Source organism: Triticum urartu, chromosome 4A (genome assembly GCF_056163025.1).
Source record: "Triticum urartu cultivar PI428250 chromosome 4A, HENAU_Tu73, whole genome shotgun sequence".
In the NCBI taxonomy this organism is placed as follows: Eukaryota; Viridiplantae; Streptophyta; class Magnoliopsida; order Poales; family Poaceae; genus Triticum; species Triticum urartu.
Genome location: NC_141876.1, coordinates 517316480 through 517328767, shown reverse-complemented (window position 1 = coordinate 517328767; position 12288 = coordinate 517316480).

The following is a 12288-nucleotide window of genomic DNA, read 5'->3' as shown; positions in this document are numbered from 1 at the left end:
GAGGTTTGGTAATGCAGCTGCTTTGAAGGCGGCCGAAGAGTTGAAAGCCGAGAAGGCCGCGCATGTCGAGAGCCGAGATAAGATGGCCAAGATGGCCATAGAATTAAAAGCCGCCGCCGACAGTTGCCGGGTTCTTGAAAAGGAAAACCTAGCGAAGGCATCAGACCTTGAGAAGGCTGCTGCGACGAGAAAAGACATCCGCTCTGCTATGAGGGCGAAGAAGGAGGAGCTGCGGGAAGCCGGGGATATTGTAGATGGGAAATCCTTTATGTTGTGGAGGAAGTTCGGAGATCCACGGTATGCCCCTCTGGATTGGCCGTGGAGTTCGGAGGATGTGTATATGGATTTGGCGGCGAGCGCTGCCGATGCGGCCAAGTACTTCCAGGGTCAGACGGACCGTGAAGTGGACCAGCTGTTTTGGACACAATTCCATTCTCCCGAGTGTCTGCTTTCATTGACTGACCAATTAGCCGAATGGGCCGAACTGAATAGGTTGTCCGGACTCGCCATGAGGTCTGTTGTGGATCAGCTATGGCCGGAAAGGCCAAAACCGAACAGCTATTTCAGCTTGGTGCAGCAGTTCCTTGACGTGGTGCCGCGCATTAATGCGATGAAGAGGTCGGCGTGCATAGAGGGCTCACGGATGGCCTTTGCCCGTGTTAAAGCATACTGGGCGGAGATGGATGCTACCACTGTTGCAGCGCGGGATTCGGCCATAGGCCGAATGGCTGCTAAGCACTACTTTGAAGAAGTTCTTGAGGGTGCTCGTTTGATAGAGACCCAATGCTCAAAAAATATTATGTTTGAGTGATATGTAATCTCATTGTAAGCGAAATGCTTTTATAAATTTTTATAAGGCTATTTTTATACTTTTGCCTGAAAGTAATATGATGCCTCCTGGGCGGCCGTTTATGTATACATGTGTATAACCTGAAATATTGCAGCCGTCGGCTTCAACCCCCACGCATATAATGCGGAGGTGCTCGCAAAAAACACGCGTTCACACTTAACCCAACATCTTGGTCCTATTAAGGAGGTGATAGCGGAGCGAGCGAGGCAACCGGACTATAATGCTTTAGCACTTTCACTTAGCCATAGGAGTTTGACAGTGGGGCTACTAGATAGCCCCTGGTGGCTCCGCACTCTCCCAATCCCGGGGTGCGTACATGCCTGGCCGGAAAATGCCCCTTCGTTAAGGCGGAGGAATTCTAACATTCCAACAGGTCATCGAGTGGTTGACTAGTCTCACGCTATATCATGACAGTTAGTTTTCGGCTATCTCTACTGAGGTGCTCGTCCGGATGAACCAGGGCACAATCGCAGTAGTTCTCCTGGTGCTACCTTAGCCGGTAAAGCAGAACGTAAGGCACCAAAACACAGGAGCCAGGCAAACCCAACATTTGACCAAAGACAATGATTCGGAGCTGATGCATATAGGGCCAAACTCGCGACGCCGAACACTCCCTAAGGTATTCGGTCTTTGTGGTATAAACCGGGCCTAAATAATGGCCTTTGTAAGAAGCCCCTTGTGTCCAGCTACGTGCATTGTTCTGGCGTGGCCACATGCCAAGACGTCAGCATCCTTCTCAACGGTGGATACGTATCAACAAGAGACAGTAAAAAAGGTTTACGCAGGGTCTTAATCTAAAAAGAATCCTTGGAGCGGGTCCCTGCTGCACGTCTGCGCCTGTGTCTCCATTGTGCCGTATCCTGGACGGGTGTAGCACGATGATCGTCTATAAAAGAGAGGAATTTAGGTGAAAAAGTTATCGTGCAAAAATATAGTTTTTAAAGAAACCATGTATAATTCAAGATGAGAAAAAATTGCCACTTGTCTGCGTGCGTTGAGCCCCTTGTATTGAAAAATAGGGGTGTGACCATTTATTCGGTATAAATAGCGGCGCCGGACTTGATTAGTTGTGTCTGAGGTCTTGACGACCTATTGGATGCTTTCGCTGGTCCGAGCGCCTTTAGTGTGCGGCTGCCAAGGCAGCCGCACTCTCTTCGGCGTGCAGAGATCGCTTGATATTTCCGTTCACTGAAATGATGCCACGTGGACTGGGCATCTTGAGTGTGAGGGAGGCGTAGTGTGGTATTGCATTAAAGCGAGCGAAAGCTTCGCGTCCGAGCAGTGCTTGATAGCCACTTTGGAATAGAGCGATGTGGAAGGTTAAATGCTCGCGACGGAAGTTATCGGGGGAGCCGAATATAACTTGTAGTAGGAGAGAGCCCGTACAACGAGCCCCTGGGCCTGGCGTTACTCCTTTAAAGGTAGTATTGCTATGGCGAATTTTTGTTGGGTCTAACCCCATCCCGCGGATTGTATCCTGATATATTAGGTTTAGATTGCTGCCACTGTCCATCAAGACTCGTGTGAAGTGATATCCGCCAATTACTGGGTCTAATACCAGGGCAGCCCATCCTGCGCGTCGGATACTTGCTGAGTAATCGCGATGGTCGAAAGTGATCAGTTGAGACGACCAGTGGCAGGACTTCGCGGTGACAGGCACTTGGGTATATTTTCCTGGGAGTGCCGCGTTGTTTTTTCCCTTGATCACGTGTAACACGTTTACTGTTTTGACTTCTGGTGGAAATTTCTTTTGTTCCCCAGTGTCTTGCTTGGGAGGCTCGTCCTCGTCTTCACTTGGTGTATCGTCCCCCTTGTGTACGGCGTTAAGCTTGCCGGACTGCTTGAAGACCCAACATTCTCTATGGGTATGATTAGCAGGTTTACCAGGGGTACTATGGATCTGACATACTTGGTCCAGAATTTTGTTGAGACCAGACAGTTCATCCCTGGTGCCTTTAGAGGGCGGCTTTTGCTGACCTGGCCGAGAGCTTTTGAATCCGACGTTTACTGCCGTGCCCTTCGTGTTGTCTTCTTTATTCCGGCGTTTGTTATTGCGATTGCGCCGTGATTTCCCGTTTCCATCTCTAACTTCAGATGTACTGGGGTCGCTAGTGCTGCATCTGGCTAGCTAGCTGTCCTCACCCGCGCAAAAGCGGGTCATGAGGCTTGTTAATGCGGCCATCGTTCTCGGCTTATTTTGGCCGAGGTGTCTGGCGAGCCATTCGTCACGGACGCCATGTTTAAAAGCTGCCAAGGCTTCGGCGTCCGGACAGTCGACAATATGGTTCTTTTTAGTAAGAAACCTGTTCCAAAGCTTTCGGGCTGACTCTCCGGGCTGTTGAGTTATATGACTCAAATCGTCCGCATCCGGAGGTCGGACATAAGTCCCTTGAAAATTTGCCCGAAAGGTGTCTTCGAGCTCTTCCCAACTTCCAATGGAGCTTTCGAGGAGGCCTTTAAGCCACTGACGAGCTGGCCCTTTGAGCTTGAGGGGTAAGTACTTGATGGCGTGGAGATCATCTCCTCGAGCCATATGGATATGAAGGATGTAGTCCTCAATCCAGACCCCAGGGTCTGTTGTTCCGTCGTATGTCTCTATGTTTACGGGTTTGAATCCCTCTGGAAATTCATGGTCCAGCACCTCATCGGTGAAACATAGGGGGTGTGCGGAACCCCTGTAGCTGGGTGTACCGCGTTGTTCGGATGTTTGTTGTGTTGCATTGTATGCTGGGGCGCGCTTGCGTGGTCCATAGATGGATCTTGTTGCGCCGTCCTTTGGGTGCGAGCCCTCGCATGGGTCGCGTGTTGTATTGTGAGTGGCGTTGTATGCCGCTCTGTGTTGGTAGAGAGGTCGTCTATCCGGCCAGGTGGCTGCTTTGATATTTGGTTGTGGGGGGTCTGAGGCCTCCTCATCGAATTCAGGTAGCAGCTTCTGCTTTGGGTAGCTCTTGGAGGGGCGATTGTCGCCGTACCTCGCTGCTATGTTGAATATTTTACTCCATATGATTTGGAGTGTGTCTTGCGCAGCCTTGAGCCTTTGCTTCTGCTTTTTAAGACTCCTTGCGGTGGCAACAAGCCTTTTACGGGCATTCTGCTGCTCCGGGTGCCTGTCCGGCGTTATGTCGTCCGGACTATTATCCTTGGTAGAATTTGTTTGTTCGGTTTGATTATCCGGATTGCCATTGTCTGGCAGTGGTTCGCCCTGCTCCAGCGCTAGGTCTGTGTGATCGTTATTTCTGTCGAGGCGGGATTTGGGGTGGCGCCTTCGGTGCGTCCTTCCGCTCCTCGTCGTCATCTTTTGGTGCGTCCACCATGTATACGTCATATGATGAGGTGGGCGTCCAGCGCCCTGTGGGCGGTGGTTCTTCTTTGCCTCCCGCATCGTCGTCCATACCGTCGATGTTTTCAGAGTCGAAGTCGAGCATGTAGGTTAAATCGTCGACAGTGGCTACAAAGTGGGTGGTGGGTGGGCGTTGAATTTCTTCGTCTTCCGCATCCCAATCCTGCTGGCCATGATCCGGGAAGGGCTCTCTAGACAAAGAGAGAGACTTTAGTGATTTCATAATATCGCCGAAGGGCGAGTGCTGAAAGATGTCTGCGGCGGTAAACTCCATGATCGACGCCCAATCGGATTCGATCGGCAAGGGCGCGGAATGTTCGGAGTTCGGGGAGGAGTCCGGCTCCTTGGAGTCACGAGTCTCGCGGAGTGCGGGGCTGGTGTTCGGCTCGATTGTCGTTGGGATCGCAGCCCCCGACGCGGCATCCAACCACCCATCCTCGATCGGCGCAGTTGGCTCCGAATTAAGGGTCGAAGCCGATGCGGGTGCGGCCTCCAGGGCACTGTTCGGCGGCAGAGCTAGATCATGCCTGTCGTGACAGTGCGACGCGCTCGGCAGTGGCTCGACTCCGTCGAAGATCAAGTCCCCGCGGATGTCAGCCGTGTAGTTTAAACTTCCAAACCTGACCTGACGGCCAGGGGCGTAGCTTTCGATCTGCTCCAGATGGCCAAGCAAATTAGCCTGCAGTGCAAAGCCGCCGAAGACAGAGATCTGTCCGGGGAGACAAGTTTCACCCTGGACCGCATCACTATCGATGATAGTAGGAGCCATCAAGCCTGACGGCGACGACACAGAGGAACTCTCAATGAAAGCACCAATGTCGGTGTCAAAACCGGCGGATCTCGGGTAGGGGGTCCCGAAATGTGCGTCTAGGCTGGATGGTAACAGGAGGCAAGGGACACGAAGTTTTACCCAGGTTCGGGCCCCCTTGATGGAGGTAAAACCCTACGTCCTGCTTGATTAATATTGATGATATGGGTAGTACAAGAGTAGATCTACCGCGAGATCGGAGAGGCTAAACCCTAGAAGCTAGCCTATGGTATGATTGTTCTGTATGTTGTCCTACGGACTAAAACCCTCCGGTTTATATAGACATCGGAGAGGGTTAGGGTTACACAAAGTCGGTTACAATGGTAGGAGATCTACATATCCGTATCGCCAAGCTTGCCTTCCACGCCAAGGAAAGTCCCTTCCGGACACGGGACGAAGTCTTCAATCTTGTATCTTCATAGTCCAGGAATCCAGCTGAAGGTATAGTACGGCCATCTGGACACCCCCTAATCCAGGACTCCCTCACCAAGCCTCACGAGGCGAACGACACCAAGACCCCCCTGGGAGGCAGCTTCACCAGGCTGGCTCCCGAGGAGTGGAGATATCAATGCAAGGTGCACCTCGCGAGGTTCATATGACGTGAGCCATGACGACCAAGGCCAGGCGGGCGTTAGTGGGCAAAGTGTGCCCGTTTCCTCTTTGGTGCTAAGGAGGCAAGCACAGGCGCGGAGTCCCGAGGCGTCAAGCAAAGGTTTCCATTCCGGTGCAACAAGACCAAGACCGCTAGGACGGCAGGACGGAGGTCGCCGCAGAGCCCACTGCGGCGTCACGACCAAGAGCTTTTGCAGGCGAAGACTACTTTTGTCAGGATAGCATGTACTAGTTGTCTCCCTTTGAATTTGGTCATTGTGGGATCCCTTCCCACCTTTCATTTAGGAAGAGGACCAAGGCCACAATAAATAGGACTTAGCCGCCACCATAGAGGGGGACGGATCATTCAGACCTCCCTCACACCCACCAGCTCATTGAGCTCAAGAACACCTCTCCCCCGGAGGTTGTTCTCCACTATACTAATTCATCCTCAGCCCCTCAAGGCCAATCCACCACAAAGCAGGAGTAAGGTTTTACACTGCAAGGTGGCCCGAACCTGGGTAAACTGCTAAGTCTCTTGTTCGTTGGGTTCGTCGAGCTAGGCCGTGGGATTAGCGAGCAGGCAGGTTGCGGGGGACGAGTTCTTCGCACGCACCCTAGTGTTCGAACCTCTCAAGGGTCTGCGGAACCCCGAATCTGACATTTGGCACGCCAGGTAAGTGTGCGTCAGAACTTCTCTTCTTCCAGTCGGCCCGCCATCGCCCCACAGCTCTGATGGCCGATGATCCGAGGGCTCATGTCAAGCACTGGGCTGCTTGGACCGTTCGGGCAGTGCCGTCCGCCCAAGAAGACCACCACTCCGTGCTCCAGGCGGCCCGCGCACCGCCCAACACCGCCGGATGCGGGCGGCGTGGGCCGGCGCCGTCCGCCCTCGCACTGCGGCGTACACGCGCCACCACACGATCTTCGGGCTACGTCGTGGCGACAGCACCACACACTTGTCGGGAGTAGGCGAACATGCGGGTTGCCCTTATCGTGGCGCGAGAGCTGCTGCACTGCAGGTTGGCGGAGGGCGGTCGCGACGCCCTGCTGGAGCAGGTCGCCGAGCTGCTTGACGCTGCCTGTAGGGGCGCGGCACCCTTCTGCACCCTGCCCATGCCGCAGGTTTGTGACAGGAGCGCGCGTTGGATCTCGGCGTGCCTGCGTGCCCTCCAGAGCGCTTGGGGGACCCGACAGCATCAACATGGCCCGCGGCGCCGCTCGTCCTACCACAACTGCGCCGCCTCCAGGCGAGACAAGCTCTGGCAGTCCCCTGCGGGGCTGCGGCGGGATGTCACCCCATGGACATTAGGGCCAGGCGCCGGGCCTGGTGGCCCATGGCGTGGGACACCCAAGCGATGGCCCCGGCACAACAACCCCAGACGCCTACGTGCCCTGCATGATGGACCTGGAGTACACGCCAGGGGAAGGCCTCGGCTTGTCCCCCGAGCCAGGCTGGGCAGAAGGGACGCAACAGGCTGAGGCTTTCCACGAGGCGCCAGGAAGAATCGTCGACCCCTTCAATGACAATAACCGTTGGGTACAACCAGTATCTCAGGAGCATGCTTATGCTAACCATGGACCGCAAGTGAACCAGGCAACAGCAGCGGCCAGAGACCCCAGGGCAGTGGCTCTGCCCCCGGCAGGGAAGGCACATTGGGGGCTGCGCGGGAGGGGCCCAGAGCCAAGGCCTCCCCCGCGCGGCATGGAGCAAGGCGCAACACGGAGGTAGGAACTATGCCGGGGAAGGCGCCGACGAGCCCTTCCCCTTGGCAGAGGGCCCGTGGTCGCCGAGGGCGCCGCCAGTGTCCCCCTTGCCCCTTGGTCTCATCCTGGTTTTCGGACACCTCAACATTGGTCGGGGGAGGCGTAGGGCGGGGCCCTCGTCAGGTGACATGAAGCAAGGCTAACGCCTGTGATGGTCTCCGCTCATGACACTCTCACGTAATAATGAGTGGGGCTGTACACGCCCCGAAGTCTCCTGAGTGTCGCCGTCGGGCCTCACGGGGCTCCCGCCCACGTCCAAATGGAAGCACCATGCTCTGCGCTAGCCGTCGACACTGTCCCCCAATGACTTTGCTCACATCCAGTGAAAGCACTTAGCTCCGCGCTGGTGAGAAGACAAGAAGACTAGCTAGGTGCCAGACACGGCTGTTTGCTTTTGTACCTTCTTCTGTAACTCGATTCACCGCTTTTTGGACTGAGATTTGAAGTTCTTCGTGTTTATAAAAAACGGGGGGAATTTTCTCTTGATTTGTGTCGGTTTCTCGCTTTCCGGTTGCATGTTTTTCTGAGGGGCTCACACCTGCTCCCCCCTGCGAGCGCCTCGCGAGCGGGGGCTGGGCGTGGTATGGCGCGCCAAGCACGCTCGGGTTGGCCCAGATAACCCCAGGCCAAGGATGCAATGACCGTAGGATCGCCACGCGCATACCCTGTCATAGTCTGGCATCCGTTCCTTGTGAGGCCCTCTTGGGCGAGCCAGCAGGCCCCTCGGGAGACCTAAAACCGCGCGAGCCCCGAAGAGCTCGCCTTAGAAGGAAGGCACCTCTGTGACCACAGGACCCGCTCAAGGCCTACTAAAATCAAGATAAGTCTCATCAACAACCCTGCTTGTGGGCTCACAAGCTCGCGATAGCACATTTCAAGTCCTACTTTAAAAAGACGGGACATTGGTTTATACATTACAAGGGGCTCCCCCTCCAAAATGATCTCATGCCCTGCGGGGCCATGTACGAGTTTTTGCGTACAGATCAACGCGAAGGAATGTAGGCCTAACTGGACGTGCTACCTCCAGTACCGTCCTGGTCGCCTTCGTCCGCGCTACCTGTGCTGCCACTGACGTCGTCTTCAACATCGTTGTCCATGCCATCTTCATCCGCCACAATCATCGCCGCGTCGTCCTCGGGGGCGAAACCTGTGACTAGAGCGTCCACATGATCGGCCACCCAGTACGCCAGGTTGTCCCGGATAACCCCGGGCATGGGGGCTATGGCGGCATGAAAATCTAAGTGGGGGTCTGCTACCTCTTGAGCACTTGCGTTGGTTTCCCCTTGAAGAGGAAAAGGTGATGCAGCAAAGTAGCGTAAGTATTTCCCTCAGTTTTTGAGAACCAAGGTATCAATCCAGTAGGAGGCCACGCACGAGTCCCTCACACCTACACAAAAAAATAAATCCTTGCAACCAACACGATAAGGGGTTGTCAATCCCTACACGGTCACTTACGAGAGTGAGATCTGATAGATTTGATAAGATAATATTTTTGGTATTTTTATGATAAAGATGCAAAGTAAAATAAAAGGCAAAGGAAATAACTAAGTATTGGAAGATTAATATGATGGAAGATAAACCCCGGGGCCATAGGTTTCTGATGTCTACTACACAACCTTCTTCTTGTAGACGTTGTTGGGCCTCCAAGTGCAGAGGTTTGTAGGACAGTAGCAAATTTCCCTCAAGTGGATGACCTAAGGTTTATCAATCCGTAGGAGGCGTAGGATGAAGATGGTCTCTCTTAAGCAACCCTGAAACCAAATTACAAAGAGTCTCTTGTGTCCCCAAAACACCCAATACAATGGTAAATTGTATAGGTGCACTAGTTCGGCGAAGAGATGGTGAAACAAGTGGTATATGGATAATAGATAAAGGTTTTTGTAATCTTAAAATATAAAAACAGCAAGGTAACTAATGATAAAAGTGAGCGTAAACGGTATTGCAATGCGTTGAAACAAGGCCTAGGGTTCATACTTTCGCTAGTGCAAGTTCCCTCAACAATAATAACATGATTGGATCACATAGCTATCCCTCAACATGCAACAAAGAGTCACTCCAAAGTCACTAATAGCGGAGAACGAACGAAGAGATTATGGTAGGGTACGAAACCACCTCAAAGTTATTCTTTCCAATCAATCCGTTGGGCTATTCCTATAAGTGTCACAAATAGCCCTAGAGTTCGTACTAGAATAACACCTTAAGACACAAATCAACCAAAACCCTAATGTCACCTAGATACTCCAATGTCACCTCAAGTATCCGTGGGTATGATTATACGATATGCATCACACAATCTCAGATTCATCTATTCAACCAACACATAGAACCTCAAAGAGTGCCCCAAAGTTTCTACTGGAGAATCACGACGAAAACGTGTGCCAACCCCTATGCATAGGTTCATGGGCGGAACCCGCAAGTTGATCACCAAAACATACATCAAGTGAATCACGTGGTATCCCATTGTCACCACAGATACACACGGCAAGACATACATCAAGTGTTCTCAAATCTTTAAAGACTCAATCCGATAAGATAACTTCAAAGGGGAAACTCAATTCATTACAAGAGAGTAGAGGGGGAGGAGAAACATAAGATCCAACTATAATAGCAAAGCTCGCGATACATCAAGATCGTGCCAAATCAAGAACACGAGAGAGAGAGAGAGAGAGATCAAACACATAGCTACTGGTACATACCCTCAGCCCCGAGGGAGAACTACTCCCTCCTCGTCATGGAGAGCACCGGGATGATGAAGATGGCCACCGGAGAGGGATTCCCCCTCCGGGAGGGTGCCAGAACGGGTCTAGATTGGCTTTCGGTGGCTATGGGGGCTTCTGGCGGCGGAACTCCCGATGTATTGTGCTCTCCGATTGTTTTAGGGTATATGGAGATATATAGGCGGAAGAAAATACATCAGGGGAGCCACGAGGGGCCCACGAGGGTGGAGGACGCGCCCAGGGGGTGGGCGCGCCCCTGCCTCTAGGCTTCCTCGTTGCTTCCCTTACGTGGACTCCAAGTCTCCCGGGTTGCTTTCCTTCCAAAAATAAGTTCCGTGAAGTTTCAGGTCAATTGGACTCCGTTTGATTTCCCTTTTCTGCGATACTCTAAAACAAGGTAAAAAACAGAAACTGGCACTGGGCTCTAGGTTAGTAGGTTAGTCCCAAAAATCATATAAAATAGCATATAAATGCATATAAAACATCCAAGGTTGATAATATAATAGCATGGAACAATCAAAAATTATAGATACGTTGGAGATGTATCAGCATCCCCAAGCTTAATTCCTGCTCGTCCTCGAGTAGGTAAATGATAAAAACAGAATTTTTGATGTGGAATGCTACCTAACATATTTATCCATGTAGTTCTCTTTATTGTGGCAAGAATATTCAGATCCATAAGATTCAAGACAAAAGTTTAATATTGACATAAAAATAATAATACTTCAAGCATACTAACCAAGTAATCATGTCTTCTCAAAATAACATGGCGAAAGAAAGCTGTCCCTACAAAATCATATAGTGTGGCTATGCTCTATCTTCACCACACAAAATATTTAAATCATGCACAACCCCGATGACAATCCAAGCAATTGTTTCAAACTTTTGATGTTCTCAAACTTTTTCAATCTTCACACAATATATGAGCGTGAGCCATGGACATAGCACTATAGGTGGAATAGAATGGTGGTTGTGGAGAAGACAAAAAGGAGAAGATAGTCTCACATCAACTAGGCGTATCAACGGGCTATGGAGATGCCCATCAATAGATATCAATGTGAGTGAGTAGGGATTGCCATGCAACGGATGCACTAGAGCTATGAGTGTATGAAAGCTCAAAAAGAAACTAAGTGAGTGTGCATCCAACTCGCTTGCTCATGAAGACCTAGGGCATTTTGAGGAAGCCCATCATTGGAATATACAAGCCAAGTTCTATAATGAAAAATTCGCACTAGTATATGAAAGTGATATCATAGGAGACTCTCTATCATGAAGACCATGGTGCTACTTTGAAGCACAAGTGTGGTAAAAGGATAGTAGCATTGTCCCTTCTCTCTTTTTCTCTCATTTTTTTATTTTTTTATTTGGGCCTTCTCTTTTTATGGCCTCTTTTTTTATTTGGGCTTCTTTGGCCTCTTTTTTTCGTCCGGAGTCTCATCCCGACTTGTGGGGGAATCATAGTCTCCATCATCCTTTCCTTACGAGAATCATAGTCATTGAACATCCCGGTACACCGCCGGAGGCATTCATATAGAGTAATATTTTGTTCTAAGAATCGAGTTGTAATTCTTGAGTTTTAACTAAATAAAAGTGTGATGATCATCATTATTAGAGCATTGTAAGTGAAGATATAAGTGAAGATCAATGAGTAGTCGAATAATTATGCAACTATGTAAAGACTCTCTAACATTTAATAATTTCAGATCTTGGTATTTTATTCAAACAACAAGCAAAGCAAAAGAAAATGACATCTAAGAATAGCAAACATCATGTGAAGAAGCAAAAACTTAGGATCAACCGAAACTAACCGATAGTTGTTGAAGAAGAAAGGTGGGATGCCAGCCGGGGCATCCCCAAGCTTAGAAGCTTGAGACTTCTTGAAATATTATCTTGGGATGCCTTGGGCATCACCAAACTTGAGCTTTTGTGTCTCCTTAATTCCTCTCATATCACGGTCTCCCTAAATCTCAAAAGCTTCATCCACACAAAACTCAACAAGGACTCGTGAGATAAGTTAGTATAAACCATTGCAAAAACCTTATCATAATCTACTATAGCAAATCACTAAAATTATTGTTCAACATTGCATACTAAATGCCTCTGCATATTTAATAGTCCTATCCTCAAATAGAATCATTAAAGAAGCAAACATATGCAAACAATGCAAACATAACAGCAATCTGCCTAAACAGGACAGTCTGTAAAGAATGCAGCA